Source organism: Cyprinodon tularosa, unplaced genomic scaffold, assembly GCF_016077235.1.
Source record: "Cyprinodon tularosa strain WSP-4 unplaced genomic scaffold, ASM1607723v1 ctg102, whole genome shotgun sequence".
Classification (NCBI taxonomy): domain Eukaryota; kingdom Metazoa; phylum Chordata; class Actinopteri; order Cyprinodontiformes; family Cyprinodontidae; genus Cyprinodon; species Cyprinodon tularosa.
In genome coordinates, this window is record NW_024037805.1 from 1165900 (window position 1) to 1181559 (window position 15660).

At 38.6% G+C, this 15660-nt stretch overlaps 1 protein-coding gene across 2 annotated transcripts in view; it reads right to left on the bottom strand.

Moving 5' to 3' along the window:
• Window positions 1-12702, bottom strand: part of LOC119779705 (vang-like protein 2) — a 30209-nt gene extending 17507 nt beyond the window's left edge. The window contains exon 1 of one of the 2 annotated variants that reach the window (XM_038279470.1): window positions 12556-12702. The gene's annotated coding sequence lies outside the window, so the exon portion shown is untranslated. Of the gene's footprint in view, window positions 1-12007; window positions 12201-12555 lie in introns of those variants that run through there. The other variant, XM_038279480.1, reaches the window with a different exon arrangement.
• Window positions 12703-15660: the final 2958 nt, after the last annotated feature.

Here is a 15660-nt window from a genome sequence, read left to right on the forward strand (position 1 = left end):
GGTCTCCCAGTCTTCCACTAAATGGGCAGAAATCCTCATTCCGGACTGGAATCCTTCACCAGACCAGAGGCAGTCCTGAAATGCTGGCCCACTGAAGAAAACCTCAACACCTGACCACAAAACTCAAATGACTAACAGCCTCCTCCTCGAGTGTAATGATCGGCTTTTATCTCCAGCAATGGATGAGGAAGGAGATGGGTCATGTTGTGCTTTAAAAGGAGACTAAAGACAAAGAATGTGAATGCAATATCTCCGTGACCGCATGAAAGCCGCCAAATTCGTGACAAACTAAATGTAATACAGCCAAGATTTAACCCTGCTATGCTGCTGAACCCCTTTAGGATAGTTTACCATTTCTACCATTGATAAACTGAGCACATCTCGACATGAAAAGTAAAATAAGTCACACAGTAAATATGCATGCGATTCCCTGAGAAACCACATCACCACACATCTGCTGTAAAACAGATGACAGATTAACAATATAAACATTCTTCTAGTAATTAAAGGGAGGCTCAACTAAAAGGTAGTCTCTCTCACAGAGGCAGAAACATTGGTTGAAGTAACACCCATGTCCGGGATTAATGTTTCTCCAGCAGGCTGCAGAAAACAATAATTAGGTCATTATTGCAGAAGCTTTGGCTTTGAGTCAAAGCAGCGAAACATAAAGATGCCAGCAGCATATTTACTAGTAAACATCTGGAATTCCTGCATCAGATAGCCAAAGGTAGATAACTGTAGCCCACAAACATGATGTTTATCTCTAATGGGAAACCATTTCATCGTCTAGGTGCCACAGAGTAAAAGCCCCCCCCCCCCCATTGGTTTTTTTTATTGTTATTTAAAAGCTACAAAAGAAATTCAAAGCCTAAAGTAGCAGTGCTTATAATGAGGGGGTAGGGAGCATCTTCTGAAATCATGCTTACAAACCCACAAAGCTTTAATAAACACATTTTAAAACGGATCCTAAACTCTACTGGGAGCCAATGTTCAAATCTATATACCGGTAGTATGATTCTGATGCAATACAGTATGAAGAGTATAAGGTAAAAAAAAAATGTATTTGATGGTATTAATGTCCCGACACAACTTTTTCATTTCAATACAATACTGATATTGAGAATTGAGCGATACCGGTATTGACCCGATATAATATTAGCGTGAATCACATCGGCTTTTATCACTTGTTTAATACTGTAGACTGTTAGGAAAGGCTTAATCAATTAATATTACTAACACAGGTCAACAACAGACAACTGACCCATTAAAATTAACCAATGATTTGTAGAAATCTTTAACAGAATCAGAGTGTTTCTATTAGTTGTGAAATAATCTTGAAAATATCAGAGATTTTAGACACTGACCAATTAAATCTGATAGTTTTTTGGCTAATAAAGGACTGATATCTAATATTAATAGCAGATCTTCCTGGAAGAAATATTAAATCAAGTGATAATTAAACACAGAATCAAATATTACATCAAGACCTCAACTACTGGATTGTTATGATCATTGGTTTCAATGCCAGGGGATAATTATGGTCTCAGTTATGTTGGAGTTTAAGACAAAACTGTTGCCAGTGAGCTGGTCGGTGATCAGGGTTAGACGTTAAAAGAGAAAAAGAAGTGATAGTACAAAAAAAACAATGATCAAATATGCTATCTGATGGAAAAATGGAAAAAGAAAATATAAAAGGGTCCAAGGACTGAACCTTGAGGAAGAGAGGAGAGTAACCTGCCCCTTTGGGAGACAAATGTTATGCTGAATCGACTTGAATGCTTAAATGGGCCAGGTACTGCATTCATGGTACCTTTAAAAAATTTTTTTTAAAAAGGCAAGAACTTTATGTTATGACAGTCCTATAGTTTAAAGTCCCTTCAGTGCGATAGCAAAGAAAGGCGGGAGTTTTCCCAGCCTGTAAGAACTAAAGAATAATTCACCACTGTGCTTGCCATACCTGTTGTTAAACAAGGCTGCATAAAAAAAGAGGATTATTAAGCTTTATTTATAAATTTCATCATTGCAAATGCGGCTGCTTGGAAATAATTCTGATCAAAAATATGAATAGATGAATGTCATTTGCATAGTGTGAAAAAACTAAGAGAGTGCAAAACAAAACATCTTTTTAAGACTAGTTAAAATCAGAGCGTACTGAAAGGATGTGATAAATAAAAAACATTAGATTATTTTATACCAATTTCATTGAAATTTGACATTGAAACTTAATAAACAATATGTTTTTCCTCCCTTTAACCAGTTTTTGTCTATTATCGAAGAACAATTGCAGTTTAGGGGAGCATGTGATGCTGTTTGCTAAAAATAATATCTAGAGAAAAGATTAATTTCTTTGTGGTGTTTTGAGGAATTAAGAGCAGGAAATAAACCATCCATCCATCCATCCATTTTCTGTACACGCTTGTCCCAAGTGGGGTCGCGAGGGGTGCTGGTGCCTATCTCCAGCAGTCAGGAAATAAACCAGTAAGCCAAAAATATTTCAGCCAATAAAACAAAATCTAATTTAACACAGTGTCTAAGTTCTTTGTGTAGAATTTTAGCGAAATGTACAGCTTTATCAGATGATTAAATATATAATCAAAGACAATCTTTTATTTGAAAGTTTGACCCTTTTTGAAAGTAGAGAAAAAGATTTGTGGACATTAGAAGGTGGATATAGAATAATTAAAAAAGTATACTTTATGATTATATTAAAAAGATATATAATCTGTGCTTTTCCCTATTGATGCAAGAAATTACTTTAGCTGGTCATTGATGTCAGTTTGGTTTGATAAAGGTCATAACATTTTAAAATAAATATTTGCTTCTGTTTGTCTTAATGATATTTAGCAGTAGTTTGGTTACAGCTGACCTGACATTTCCTAAAAATCACCTCATCATAAACATCCAACATAAAGGGTTATCATCAGACAGAAGAGGATAAATAATCCACCAAACAAATGCAACAGCTACTAATATTCAAAGAATAAGTTCAATAAAGCTGCTTTAATGCTGCTGCTATTTTTGCTGTTATTTAGCACATATCCATTACTGTAAAAATCTCTACAGCTTTAGAATATTTATTACTCAGATACAGAGTATTTATATTATAAAACACTATACCATACAGTACTTTATTTGCTTATTTTCTTAACACTATCACTTATTCCACATTGTATAACCATTTCTACAATAACCCTTTGCTGCTAATGAAACACCACGATTTCCCCATTCTAATGCACGCATAAGACTTTGCATTTTTTCAAAGAAAGCTCCCAGATACCTTGATAAATCAAAAGGCGACTCAAAATAATACATTTAGTGTAATAAACATCCCTGAAAGGGTCCCATGTCTATTCACGCTGCCTTTTGAAGAATAAAAACCTATTTCCTGTAAACGTTGCGTCACAACACCCACATTTGACCCGTTGTTCACTTTAACGAGTCACAGATGCTGCAGAAAGCTCAGCAGTGGGGTCTGTCTTTGTAACCGGAGCCAGTCTTAAGCTTACATGCGCTCTAAAGTAACAAAGGCAGGGCTCAACAAAAGAAACTGGTTTGAAGACACACACACAAAAAAGAAATGGATTATTTGGAGCAAAAGGCTGTAAATCCAGACATGTAAGAAATAAACATCCCCATACTTAGCTTGGGCTCCAACTAAGCTCAGTGATATGCTTTTAGTCTGGGAGTTTCTGAAGCCCCCTTTATGCCCCTTTGCATGGCCTCCTAGATGCATGTAAGTGAGAATTTAACACAGCACCTCATCTACAAAAGGTGTGGTCCAATGGTGGGAAGTATAAGGTTTCCTATTCATCCATCTGTCCATTGGCCCAGTTAAAGGAACTTAAGGCGACTCCTCTTTGAGCTCATCCCCATAGGTTGGTCTGAAAGCAGCGGTGCGTTCAATAATTCACCAAACTGTTGCTATATGTAGCTTTACCTTCTTCAATATTTTTGACCACCTCTGACATTCTTCCTGCATAAGCATCGGTAGCCAGACAGAGGACTACTTCATGGTTAAGCTGAGTTTTCCTCAGCAGGTCGCTGCAGCGCTGTGTGTGTGGTCCCAGATTAAACATCGACCACAGAGAGCTTCCGGCCTGTTCGGTGACATGGCTGAGCAGCTTTATTTCTCAGACCAAAGGATCTGCAAAGTCACTTTATTACTGTAAGTAAACAGAGGAGTTTTAGAGACTCCCATAAAAAATGATTATATATTAAATGAGAGAAATTAGTCAGAACCCTCATAGTTAAGATCTGGTGAGGAGAATCTGACGGCACACACCAAAACTAGTAATTGGCCAATTAGCGTTACAGAGGAAACAAAGGTTCTAAAAGAACAAGGCTTCAAAATGATTTTCTATTTCTGTGAATGTTCTTTTAATGAGATTCTACAAAAAAAGGAAGAGAAACCGGACTTTTCTTCGTCTGTATGCTTCATAAAAGTAACACAGTGTGTTTGCTACGCACTGTCAGTAAGCTGGCTGAAAGAATGACATTAAGTATTTCCTGGCATGAAAAAAAGAGTTGAAAACTAAAGGAGGGCCTCCTATTACATTTCTTAAGGTATCCTCCTTTTAAACTTAAGAATTGAAACCCTAAGAGCAACAAATCTCTAAAGCAACTAAGGCCCCCGTCCACACAAAGTCAAAACGAACACGAAACGCTTATATTTTCCAGAACGTTTGTCGTAAAGACGGAGACGTAAAATAAATGTGATCGTCCACACGAATGCATGAAAACGCTGCAAAATGTATGTATGTAAGTGGCGCTGTGGTGCCAAAGCAAAAAATAAGCGACGAAATGTTGGGCATGTGCACTAATATTTATACATGGTTGCCCTGCGGGTCCATTTTCGTGGTTCAGTCAAATTCAGGTGCTGAACTATGTCGTCGATATTGCTCTGTTCTTCCTGGAGATATTCCAGAAGAAGAAGATTCTGTTGTAAGCCCGACAGCAGGGTGAGTAGCATGAGCAGCAACCATTCAACACAGTACGGCGCCATTGTTGTTGTGATACTGTAGGCAGAGGCGATTCTAGAGTCTGTGGGGGCCCCAAGCAAAAAATCCTAGGAGGCCCTTCTGACCAGTGTTCATCACCATTATGTTAGGCTATAAATAATCTGACACCAATGAAAAATGTATTAAATAAAACCTTTTTTTTCCCAAATGTTCTAAACATGAACAAACTTGTTATTTTGGAAAATATAAAAGAATAAAAGTAAAGAATAAACTAATAAATTAAAATAAATGTATAATAAAATAAAAAAAAAACAGTAAATTACTTTAAAAACCCAATATAAACTTTGTACAAAATATAAAGTAGCTATAGTAAGTGTAGTGAAATTATTAGGGTCCTATACTGCTTCCAGAATTGCTGCTTACGGGCCTTGGCTTGTGCAAATGCAGACATAAGTCCTCCAGATCCAAAGACCTTCACACACTATACTCTATGGAAATAAGCGCCAGTCCTGAAAGCCTCTCTTGAGACATGGAAAATGAATCATTTTCCTTCAGCTTAGTTACATACCGTAAATCCTCTAATATAGCCTTTATTTCACTCAAGTGCATCGCGGTCCAGGCCTTTATTGGAAAGAGGCCAGAATTAGAGACAGGCCTCTATTGCTATTTGAGCAAAACAGACTACCAGTGGAATGAATAAAAATGAGATTTTGTGTCTATTTGAACCTATAAAACACTAGGTTCATTTATTGAAAAAGTACAGTTACCATGTCTCGCTTGGTTTGAAGTAAAAAAGAAAAAAAAAATCCTCCAATTCTGTTTAATCCTCCTCCTCAGTTTCCTCCTCCTCTTCATCTCTCCCTTTAATCTCATCATCACTCGCGCTCCTCCTCATGTTCTGCTGCGTGTCTGTTCTCTTCCTCGCGCAGACGGGCAGCAGTCAGGGCCTGTCGTCCAGCTGCGCAGGGCTGTGGTACTTGTATGTTACTACCACAAGTATAATGTTGAGGTATGCCCAGAAAAAACGTTTATAGCCCCGGCCTGTATTAGAGACCGGCCATTATTTACCTCCTCTGACAGCGAGACCGGCCAATGTTAGAGTCCCGGCCGCTAATGGAATACAGGCCAATATTAGAGAATTTACGGTAATTGCTTTCCAATTTACTGAACGATAGGCCTACAACGTCACCCATTTGCTAGGCCACGTTCATTTTCATTAAGGGAAGTCCTCCACCTGGGCTGGGCTGGATTTTGACTGGGCAAAGCCAATGTCAATCAACATTCCATCCAATCTGAATTTTTATATGCAGTTGTGCATCTCCTCAGTTACTATAGCGTTGCCACTTCATGCTCGCCTGTTGCTGTTTATCTACCGGGTGTACAGTAGCTGGCTCTCGGGGGCCCCCCAGCGGCTCGGGGCTCCAAGCAGTTGCTTGGTTTGCCTGTTGACAAGGTGCGCCTCTGACTGTAGGCGACGCTATGACGCATGCGTGTAAAAAAAAAATGCGGTTAGAGCTTAAAGATGGAAACGCGAAAACAGCGTTTCAAAATCTTCCCACTCTGAAGGCTGAATAAAAAAAAGATCGTTTACAGACCCCCGAAACGCCGGCTTCGTATAGATGAGAGGCTGGTTTGGTGAAAAATTTGTGCGTTTAGGCCAGGGTTTGACTTCGTGTGGACGGGGCCTAACTGTAGGCCAGCAGGAAGAGATGGTTCTACTTATTAACCAGTTAAAGTAAACAATGTTGTACTGGGTTACTTTTCAATTAGAAGTAAGGAAAAATTTAGATAATCTGCTTGATAAGTCTGTTTACTAAATAACTACTGATAAATCAATGGGTCTTTATATCAATATTTTTAGCAATAGCAGTGGTGAATATGGTGTAATTCCCTCTCTGGCCACTAGTTGACTGTATGTTTTTTCAAATAACACTTTGGGCTTAGCGAGCAGCTAAAAATATGATCTCATATTTGGCAAAATATCTTTCGATTCAAAGGCGTTGACACTAAAAGTAAGTACTCTGCCATTGATATTGATGATGTATCAAAATCAAATCAAATGATTTTATTTTAAGTTCAGTTTTAGCCTACCAGTAATAATAAACAACATCCAGAAACATTGTCAGCAGCATCATATTGCATTTGGGTACCAGGAAAAAGAAGCAAATGCAAAGATCATAATACACCGCAATACATGAAGCAGGCGGGGACCAAGGTTTACAATGCCTGGTCCAGTTCTAGTTAGTACTGTCAGCATTATTCAAAAGCCAGATGGCTTAATCTGATTAATTGCTTCAGCCCTGCATGGATTACAACTTTAACCAGTTATAACAACGTTATTATTGAATTCATACAGTTTGATCTGCTGTTGTTTAACTACTTTGGTACCTTTAAAGTCGTAGGGAAGCGGCTGTTCCAACGGTTGAATTTCCGAATTCTCCCAATGGTGCACGACTTTATACGAGTGAATAAAGTGAATGTGATTAGTCGTTTATCAAAGGAGTGGGATTGTTGTGACGGAAGGTTCACAAGCAAGTTTGGTTGTGGCTGGTTTGTCGGAAGCATCTTGCTAACCAGTTAGCAACTTAGTGCTAGTAGGTTCAAAATTGGAAATTCCATTGGGACCAAGTAGCACTAAATTGGTGACTTAGAAACGACACTGTGAAGGAACGCTATGGACAGAGGAAACATGCAAGAGGAGGAGAGTTTAGAGTCGGAGGTCGTGGATGAGTCTCCTCCGTCATACATTTTTTATCTAGAGGAGGAAAGCGAGGACGAAGATGTTGTGGAAGAGGACGCCAGGGCAGCAGAAGCTTGGTTTGGTGTAGAAGGCTTCCAGCCGTACATGTTTGAGCCCTTGCCTCGCAACGCTGCCTGTTCTGTTAGCTCTACGCCTGCTGAAGACACAGACGTCCATCCCCGTGAACACTGGGACGGAAATCAATGGGAAAGGAAATTATTCCTATTTCTTATTTCAACTGTTGTGTATATTAGCTGCGATTTATGAATCAAGATGCTATGACCGAAAAAAATTTGATTGACAGATGACCGTTGATTGGCCGAATTTAGGTGTTTCAGCTGACGTATAAATAAGTGGCCTGCATAGATAAATAAGCTAAAAAAAAAACAATACAGATTTTAAGACAGGATTTTTTTTCTTTAAAACAGAAATTTTCTTAATTTTAGGACAATATCATCTGATAAAGAGTACATTTATATACATGTTCAAGCCAGAATGTTTTGACATTTAAATGTGCTTCCGTACGACTTTTTAAAGGTCAGAGATAAAGCCACCTTTAAATGCTGTAAATCTGGCTTTATTCCTCTCTAGTTAGTATAAACTCACATGCCTAATAAGGCTGATGAGATTCCCTTAATATCTGGAATCTAAGAGAATAAATTGTGGTCACTCTGTCCAAAAAAAGTCACAAACATTTTCTTTCTGCAACTTTTCCAGTTAGGCTTATAATCAACGGATTCTGTGAGGTAGCTGGAGGTTTTACAGATAAACCAAACTTGACGTGAAGATTATATAATTTAGGTCTGGCTGTAAATGTCAGACGTTGCCAACAAAGGTGGAAAATTCTCAAGCAATACACAGAAAATCAGCAAAGCCTTTAAATAAAAACACAATGTATGCCATAGAGACTCTTAACTGGAAAACCAAGTGATTTTTTTTGCTGAATGATTATTCAAGTAAAATTAATTCCTCATAAATAAATGCATGACTTGTCATTTGTGGAATCCATTTCAACAGATGCATTTTTTTTTTTTTTTACTGCCTCCTTTTGTCCCCAAAGGCAAAAAGTAATCAAGCCGTCATCAAACGTAGGGCGCTGCTGTCCCTGTGCCAGCAGCTGTCAGGAGGAACAGCAAGCCGGGACATCTCTGAAATGACCGGCTCCACTCGACAGCCAACTGTGATAATAAGCCTGTACACACACCCAGGATCCATCAGAGGAAGAGGCTCATCAGCGTGGCAGCAGGGCCACACACACACACACACACAGATTATCGACCACCACCCACGCCTGCCTGGGATAACATCAGGGAGAACCAGAGATAAAGTGGCCAACTGCTGCTGTCAGTTTTAAAGCTTACTGGTTTAAAAAACTCCAGCAGGTGCGCCGCCGAGTGTCAAAAGCTCCCACGGTGAGATTACGTCCACACTGGGGTCTTGTTTTAATAGAGTCCTGGTACATTTATTTACAAACCCTGCTAAATGAATGCAGAGAGAGAGACAGGAAGTGGTTCAGCCTGAAGGATCGAGGCTACTCTTCCCAGAGTGATTCATCTTGGAAAATAAAGGCATTTTGTAGCAGATAACAGAGCTTTGCAGAAGTATTTAAACTTGATGTGATAGATCAGCTCAGAGCAGAGCAGAGTTATGGAGTGCAAACACAGAATAAAGAAAAATATATGTTTTTTAAACAGCATGTGATATCTAGCCCCCTTTACTGCGATACCTCTCAAGAAAATCCAGTGGATTTTCCAGCAGAAGTCACAAAACTTAGAGTTCACCTTTTGTGTAATTTATCATCAAAATAAATCAGGGTGTTCTGTGGAGGTTTATATAGTAGGGGTGCACCGACCGCAGGGTTCTGACCAATCACCGATTGCAATCGTTAAAAGGCCTGGAATGTTGATTCCAGTTCGGACTGATAAGGGTTTCGTTTTTTGTCAATTGCTATAATATCATAAGAAACCTTTAATATTTCAATCTTATCTTTCTTAAAGACAAGAATCAGATTTAAAACAATAAAAACTTGTAATATAAATGCTGTCAAAAATAAATCAAAGTTTAGAACAACAACAACAACACGAAATCTTCAGATATTTGCAGAGGCAGATAAGATTGCTGGAAAAGATCGGCAGACATCTACCTTGGGGAGTGTTGGATTAGTGATTAGAGCAGAGCGCTTGTGCTCTGGAAGGTTACAAGTACCCGGTTTGATCCCCACAGCCTGCATTCTGGGTCCCTGAGCAAGACCCTTAACCCCACACTGCTCCCCGGGAGCCCCATGATGGCAGCCAAATGATCCTCAAGGGGATGGGTTAAATGCAGAGGTGAATTTCTCCAATGTGAGATCAATAAAGTTCAATTACAGCATCACAAAGACCAAGGAACACCAGACAAGTTGAGGAAAACATTGAGGAGACATTTAAACATTTAATTGGGTTCTGCTCAATTCAATGAAAATCTGTTGACTTGATGGTCTGGGCATTATGGAGGAGTGGGAAGAAGCAAGAAAGTCACAGAAAGCTTGTAAAAGCCGTGTGGAAAACAGCAAAAGTAAAAAAAAAAAAGGTGCTCTGACACCAAAATATTACCTTTTTAAACATATTAAAACGCTCCATGTGGAGAAAACTAACCTTCCAGAACACATCAGTTCCTCGTCATGCTGTGGGTATCCTTTTTATCAGCAGGAGGAATAATAATAATAATTGAACTTTATTGATCTCATATTGGAGAAATTTAGCTCTGCATTTAACCCATCCCCTTGGGGAGCAGTGGGCTGCCATTGTGCAGCGCTCGGGGAGCAGTGTGGGGTTTAAGGGTCTTGCTCAGGAACCCAGAGTGGCAGTCTGTGGGAGTGGGGCTCCAGCTCAGAACCTCTATGCCCTAACCACTAGGCCGCAACTCCCCAATAACGAAGGAAAGCAATCAGAGTTGATGGGAAGATGGATGATTGATAAATAAGAATTCCAGCCAGACGGCAACCCTGAGTTTATAAAGTTTAAATCAAAGCATAATGTGTTTTGGAACGGCCCAGTCAAAGTCCTTCACTGGTTCTCTGGATTTAGTCTGATTGAGCCTGAGCTCTAAAGAGAAGAGGAAAAAAAATCTCTGCCTGTCGACATCATTGCCAGAAACGCTGAAGCGTGTAATGTGTCAACACATCGAAGAGTTTAAAAGGAATTAAGTCTTTTCCAAGACACTGCACCATCGTATCCTAACACAGCGTGAAACAGGAACACGTTCATCATCGCGGTACTTAGGAATTATCAAATGAAAACAAATCCAAACATAGAGTGTCAGTAAATTTATGATGGCGGAATGGATCTCATCTCTGCAAGAGATTTAAAACAGAGAAACCTTTCCTCCCACATGCAGCCAAATCCTGCGGATTATTAGGGCCACTGAAAAAATTTTTAAAAGTTAACTGATTCTTTAATTTTATTTCAGTTTAATATGGGGAAAAAGTCAGAATCCTGATTTCAATCTCAGAATTCTGATTTTTTTTTTCTCAGAATTTCTGAGTTTTTTTTCTCAGAATTCTAACTTTAATCTCAATATCTGACCCATATTAAACTGAAATAAAATGTAAAAATCAGTTACCTTTCTTTATTTTTTCAGTGGCCCTAATCATCTTCCGTAAAATCCTCACCTTCCAATATGTCTAAATAAATAATTATATTTTGAAAAACAGAAAAGAATAAAACATTTGAAAAGAAGGTTTAAATAATCCAACAAGATTATGAATATTTGTTCATATCTGATTTTAGAATTAGTTTCTGAACAGTGAATATATTTATTTAGGATTTTTTGCCTTTAGCATCACCTACTTCGGCTTTATTAATTAGGATTAATGTTCTCTCTGAAGATGAAGTGGTGTGGAAAACTTATTTTTTGTATTATTTAAATATGCAACAAGAAGTTTAACACTAGTAGCTGGACAATATAATGAACATTAGCAAATATTTATCTCTTTTTTCCCCTTAATAACATTTTTACTGATTAAAACTTTGATATTTGGCCATATTATTCAGGATATCTGTTAACATCCTATTCCATCACTGAACTGTTCACCCTTTTTTAAACATTTTCTCAACAGGAAGCTCTGTTTCTATGAAGATGGAGTAAGTATTTGTGTATGTGAATGCCTCAGTGATGGGCCTGTTTCTCTCCGTCAGATCATCATCCTGTCTGTTTAAATTTCAGCCTCATGGTAACAAAACTAAACAAACAGAATAAAGAGATATTTTTATCTGCTCTCTCCTTCCTCAGCATTTCAGCAACCATCCTCACACACAAAGGGAGAACTTACTGTGAAGCTCTATAAAGAGTTGTGGGAGCAATAAAATGAGGGGAGGGAAAGAGGGACAATGGAGGGCCCTTCGAGGCCCCCTTTAGTGGCGTCCTGAAGCCAAATGATCCAAATGTTTGGCCTGCTTGTTTCTTTCCCCCCTTCCTGTGAGTCCAGAACGGGACGCCCTCTGGAAATGAATGGAGGAAAATTCAAACCCTTCGGCCTACAGGCAGAGGAGACGCGCTCATCCCTCCAGGCGCATCTGCGTTCTGCTCCAAATCCACCCGGATCCGGTCCTCTGCTGGCCCCGGATCACCGCCGGAGCCGAGTGGGCCCCCGGAGAACAACAATAGGTGGAGATGAGGCTCCTAAAGTTGGCTGCGCTGCGGGAGAAAGGGCGACCATCGCGTCCTCCAGACTATTGTTTGCGGGGCTGAAACCGGAGCGCGCAGCGCCACACGATCCTCCGCGCTCCGCGTAAAGAAGCGGACACAAAGGGCCCACATCCACGCAAGCTCTGCCACATTTCCCCACAGCAAGAGGAAAACAACACAAATACTACTTACTTATTGCAGATCTTCCATTCAGGTATTTTTTTTTTCTCTCCCCACTTCCCACTTTCTCTCCACTCAACCGAAGCACCGTGGGGCCCCGCCTCCGTTCGGGATTGGCCCCTCCTCCGGGTTTCTCCCCCTCAGGGGACAAACGGGGCCCAGGAAACGATGCTGCTCAACCAAAACACACCGCATCTCCGTGTTGGGACTCATTTGAAAGGAATGCGTGTTTAAACATAAAAAAATAAAACCAGTTTTGGCATAAATTAGTGCTTTAAAGCAGAGGTGGGGCCCCTTTAAGGAGGAGCGGCGACTATGAAGACATTTATAGGGATTATCTTTAAAATATAAAGCGTTTAATAAATTATTATTTATTAAATTTATTTGCAATGCATGCATTTACAGCTCGGACTTCCAGGACCAGACAGAATGACTGTCCTCTGCAGAAACACCAGGAGGAGCTGGTTGGCTGGTTATGGAGCTGGTTGGCTGGTTATGGAGCTGGTTGGCTGGTTATAGAGCTGGTTGGCTGGTTATGGAGCTGGTTGGCTGGTTATAGAGCTGGTTGGCTGGTTATGGTGTCAAAACAATCATAATTAAAACACCTGAGAGGATTTCACAGGAAACAGGAACAATTCAAACCTCTGATGCAGTATTGCTGAGTTTATGGTCTAAAGTGTAATGTGCAATAACTAATTATGAAATAAAGAGTATTTATTTCATCTTTTTAACTTGAGCATTTTCTTGGCTTCCAACTAAAAAAAAAACATAGGCCTACATATGTTGCCTGGAGGTTAGTAGGAAATCAGAATAAATACAAAATAAAATCATACTATAAATCTGCCTTTTTAAAACTGGAGCTCCTCTGAGTAACTGTCCCCTTGGGACAAATTACTGAACAAAAATAATATTTAATGCTCTGAACTTCCATATCAATGCAATTTTTTTGCATCATGTTTTTTCTCCCACATCGTTTACATTCGATGCACTTTATGAAATGGAAATGTCATGAGAGCTGCACAAAACTAAATTTATTTTAATATACACTCAAATGACAATAAAAAATGTTTCTATAGCCAGACTAACTCTGTTTATTTTAATATTCATGACACCTGAGCTTGTTTTGATGTTGGAAAACAGCTGATCCCAGCTTGTTCCTCTGCTTGGTTTGATTGTCAAAGCTGAACTCAAACATATAAGAAAAACTTACTTTTAGGTTGAAAAAAACTTGTTTTATCCTTTAGTTTGGCCCTCACAAAACGGAACCGATCCCAGCCCTATTTTATTTTATTACCTGGGAAATAAAATATTTTCATGTAATTCAATTCAATTCAGTTTATTTATATAGCGCCAAATTCACAACACATGTCATCTCAAGGCACTTTACAGTTGTACCTCTTGCAATGCACTCCTGGACCACTAAGGATACAAGTACTCCCAGTTAGGAATCACTGGTTTATAAGAAGGTGAAGGGGATTAAATGATTAAATAAGTTTCACTTCTTCATACTTATTTTCTGACATAAGCACCAAATAATCCATATAACAATTTCTTTTGTCATTAATTATAATATTTGCATGGTAAATTTGTAAATCAAGTTTTTCTTGACACGTTGTTTCTGAAATAAAGTAGAAGTGGAAGAAAATAAATACCTGGGTGTTCATCTGGACAAGAAACTCAACCAGAGGCACTACTTTAGTAGAAGGGAGAGAGCAGACTGTAGTACTTCAGGAAGCTGATGATCTCTTCTGCCATCATCTGTTAGAGCAGCATCAGAGCAACGGAGTTAAAGAAACTCAAGCTGATAGAGAGGGCTGCCTCTGTAGAGAACTTCCTGACACTCTGAGCCTAATCCGACCGTCTAAAGTCTTCAATCACAGGACAGAGTTTCAGGTCATTTTCCTTTGAATTTTTCCTATGTGAATGTCAGAAAGGAGAGGTCCATCTTCAATTAACAGCTATATTATTATTTACTTGCAGATGCACGAGTGTGATATTGCATTGCTTAAAACTAATATCTAATAAAATCTGATTTTAAAAAAGGACAAATCAGGTAATTTATCTGTTTATCATTGTGCTTGGACGCCTATATAGGCCCTTTTTAAAGGGAATAGCCTCAAGAACACATTTAAAAAGATAAACCTTTAGATTTTTAGCTATTGAATCAATGTGCGTTCATGCATAAACAAAGACAGAAAATATAGAATGCATTTTATTTTAAATATCAATTTCAGAGAACCAGTTTCAAAGAAAACCAACATTCATTCATTACTAATTATTACTCATTTCCTATTTGCAAATCACAAGGATCGGTAATTGATAAAGAAAAGAACAGCTTTTATATTTATAAAATAGGTCTAAATGCTTAATTTTCTATTCCTCGTTTGAAGAAGTCGTCAACCTTGAAAAAAAATAAACCTTATATGGACATCAATTAGTTTAAGTTCAAGAAACAAGATGAGCAGTATGAATGATGGCTTTTCTTTATCTATTTATGTATAAATTGTTTTTTGTTTTTATAGTTTAAAAAAAGAAGATATGAATACAGTGTAACCTTTATTTTTTATTATTAATGTCATTTTTGTTGTTCAGAGATGGAGAATTATAAATTTTTTTGAAAAATCAACAGAAAATGATGAGAAAGCAGCTAGGAAAGTTTGAAAAACTTGATCCAAACCAGGTCTAAAAGCTTCTAAACAATATTAAAAAGATGTTTGGGAGGGAAACGGTCAGTACATTAAAAGTAAACAAAAAGTCAGAAATGTGACGATCCAAGGATCAAAACTTGATTTCAGTGAAGGCAGACGATGCTGAATTATTGTAGAGGGAGTTTTCAGGCAGAGCACTGAAACTGCATTTCCTTGTTCTTGCAAAATATTAATCTTATTAAACACGCAGAGATTCCAGGGAGCTGAATGCTAACAGCGTGAAAGCGGCATTTTAAGCAACCAGCTGCTGGCTGTGGTCATGGGAATTCTCTGTCCACAAAAAGTTATAAAACACACCAAAGGAAGAGGAAAGCATCTAAGTTCTAATAAAATGACGCAGATCCAAACCGGTTTTTATGGCTACTGTGGTGAACTAAAGCCACAGTATTATTACTGCAGTTTATAAACT